Raw genomic sequence first — 3,636 nt, forward strand, 5'->3', positions numbered from 1 at the left:
ATATATATATATATGTGTGTGTGTGTGTGTGTGTGTGTGTGTGTGTGTGTGTTTTAGTACTGGTCACGCCGATTTGAATGTAACCAGTTAACTGCATAAGCCAATAGGCCTATATGAACGAATTCAAATACACTTATAACCACACCAAACGTTTATATCGATGAAAGTTGAAAAAAAAAGAATTAAAACAAATTTAAAGGGATAACACCTGGTACTTTTTTACGCGTTTCCCCTTGCAACGACAAACTGCACACAGAATGAGAGACGCGTTGTTCATTCTATTGCCAAACTCCCTCGCTAGTCGTCGGGGGCAATCTCGAGAGCTGGATAATTAGTAAAGACTTCGCTTCATCGGATTATAAGAAAAGGCCCGACTTTTATCTGAACAGTGCGGTGAACATAATATGGTCAAAGGCAGAGCTGTTAAAGTACTTTCGAAATACAAATTTAAGTGCAATCTAAAATATGTACTTAAGTACGGTAAAAGCACTTTCCTGTAAAATGTATTTGAGTACAAGTACTTTTAAAAAAAAGTACTTATGAGTACATTTTGAGTACTTTCTGCTAATATACTAAAACACTTCAGTGTTAATGCAAAACATCATATGCAATAACACATCAAGTATATTTAACGAATTAGGCCATTGATAATTAAAAATGCAAACAGTATGCAAAGCATTTAAATATGCGCACTGAACGTAGGTGGAAATGGTCCGTGAAATTGAAAAAACCCCAAAACAAACAGACGCAACTAGTGAGTAAATGATATTATGAATAGAACTTCTTTGAGCAAGACAATAATATGATCTAATGTAAGTCAGTCCAAGAGGTCAGAAAGTGGGGAAAATATCCAAATTGGAAAATGTAGAGCCAAAGTTGCTCTAAAAGAAAGTATAAAATTGATGAAAATGACCAGCAAAGAAATAGAAAAGTGCATTGAATTCTTCATTAACAAATCCTCAAGGAACCAAGGTAGCCTTAAGCACAAATCACACAAAAAAAGTTGCAAAGAAATTTAGGTAGCCTAAGAAATTGTTAGATAAACATTTAGAACTCAGTTTCAGTTTCAATTGATGATAATAGTAGGAAGACAGATTTTGGTCACACTGTGGAGTCCACGGCGTCCACGGCAAACCAAAATACATGTACGTCATGTAATTTCCAAGAGTCTAGTAAATGTAGTGTAACGAAAGATTCTAGTAGTCTCCCCTTAAGATCCCAGCGCTCGGGAGCAAGGGAAATATGGAATCTTAGCAGACGAAGCCAAGGAAGAATCTACAGTGACCCATGAACTGACGTGACCCCTGGGTGGGTTTTTGACATATTAATTATTATGGCAAGCAAAGAATGGTCAACCTTGATGACCAATTACAGTGGCATGGTGGCATGAGGCATGCCACATAGTCATTAGCCTATCGTGAGTCTCGAGGTCTTTATCTACGTTTGTCCAGTTGCCCCTTCCCTTTACCTGTCCTAAAATTTTAGCCTTCCATCAAACTGCCTTCAATGGTCAGGGAAGAGTTCACAGTTCGATATGATCCTGCCTGGAGCGAACTTGTAGCTAGGCCCTACCCACCCAGCGAGTGATGTAAGTTTAGGTGGCGAGCTCAGATGCGAGTGCGATGTTTGGTGAAAAGAAACGCATCGGTCAGTTCACACCTCGATGTGATCCCGTCTGGGGCAAACTGGCAAACATTGTATCGTTTCATGGAGTTTTACAACGCTTGTGATCACATTCATGAGAGTGGCTGATCTTTGACGCGACGGGCCGTTCTTTGATCTCAACTTTTAACTCTTGGTTGATCGGCTGTGCCCGCCCGGGTGTTTGTTCCGTAAATAATTATCAGAAATGTCGGCACTTACTCTTTCATTAAGCTTCAAAAGTACTCAAAATGTACTTTTAAAATACTCAAAAGTACTTTTATAAAAAGTATCGGAGTAGAGTAAAAGTACTGGTTCTCAAAAATATGTACCGGAGTACAGTAAAAGTACCGAAAATTGTAACGTAAGTACTTGTACTCCGTTACAACCAGCTCTGGTCATATGTCCATTGGCATTCAACGGACAGCATAGAGTGTACTTGCCTTCCGTGTGTTTATTATAGTAATGACACCTGCACAACATACTAATCAGGTGGCGTCGGTTTGTTAGAATTGGGTAGATCTAAGTGGAAAAAAAAACACCCAAAAGAAAACCAAGACAAAAACAAACATTAAAAGCAACCAAAACAAACAAATAAACAAACAAATGAACAAACAAACAAAAAACCACTCAATATAATCATATAGTGTGCAGTGAGCCCAGCTATGATAGTGGGGTCTCATTTCTGTGAAGAGTGGACGATGCAACTGTGACAGTCAGTTTTCAGGATTTTTATAACACCCAGGGGGAGAAGGGGCGTGGTCGTGCAGGTAAGCTAGGTTCCAACAGGACAGAGCACGGCCGCCACTAACAGAGACAGCAACTCTCACTCACCATTCACCTTGCTGCAAGATGTTTCTCAGGATTTCGTGATATCAAGGGGAACAGGGAACTACTGCGGTCAAAAATTCGTGGCGCAGCTTATGATCTCTTTAACTGATGAATAAATGTCACCCACACTTTGCTCAGCTGTTTTGTATCAATTCGTCTTAACATAACCGTATTTTTCTTCAATAATTGACTATAGATTAAAGCACTTTTTCATAAATTTATATAAAATGCTATAAATCTCCGTCAAGCGAAAAATGGGAATTTTGCGCAGCACTTCCCGCTTCTCACACATTTTGCACACACATAATATGGTCTACGTCACAGCTCACTAATGACACTTTTAGTATCAAAACTTGTTAGGAAAAATTATTATTTTCAATTTAATGTGAACACATCTAAAGGTTATCGAAACATGTGTTCAATAAGCATACTGTAACGATTGGAAAGAAAAATGACGGACTTGCCTTTAAAATTGATATTGCCCCAGCTGTAAACCATTTTAAATTTGTAGAAAACAACTACTTGGATCTTTAAAATTAGTATTTGTTAAGGAATTTTCTAGAATACAGCTAACAAGGGTTTACAAAAATATTAATCTGTTAAGAAAAAATGAGACAAGTTATTGTGCAAAAGCTGGAGAGACTATGCTTAATAGGTTTAAAAAATATTTGACAATAAGTTGCGCTACGAATTTTTGACCGCACTATACCTGTACCTGTATCGGGAGGCCCACTCCGCACTTGGATCCTCTTGATTTAGTCTTCATGTATTGATGGTTCAAGAGATCTCGAGGAACTGAATTATGAAATAAAGTGAGTGACTAAGACATCATATGCAAGACGGTGTGGGGTGGTGTGTTGAGGGGAAGGGAGCACATTTCAAGCGTTTTCTAAAATCGAAGAAAACAAAAATCTGTTCTCATTATAATGTACCGTACCAATTCTTCATTGCAATTGTTTCATTTTGCACTAATTGAACCTCTCTCTGTCCTCTCTATGTCTTTCTCTCGCTCCTGTCTGTCTCTCTCTGTTTTTATCTCTGTCTGTCTCTGTCTCTGTCTGTCTGTCTGTCTGTCTGTCTGTCTGTCTGTCTGTCTGTCTGTCTGTCTGTCTGTCTGTCTGTCTGTCTCTCTCTCTCTCTCTCTCTCTCTCTCTCTCTCTCTCT

The sequence above is a fragment of the Aplysia californica genome, unplaced genomic scaffold (assembly GCF_000002075.1).
Source record: "Aplysia californica isolate F4 #8 unplaced genomic scaffold, AplCal3.0 scaffold00171, whole genome shotgun sequence".
Taxonomy (NCBI): Eukaryota; Metazoa; Mollusca; class Gastropoda; order Aplysiida; family Aplysiidae; genus Aplysia; species Aplysia californica.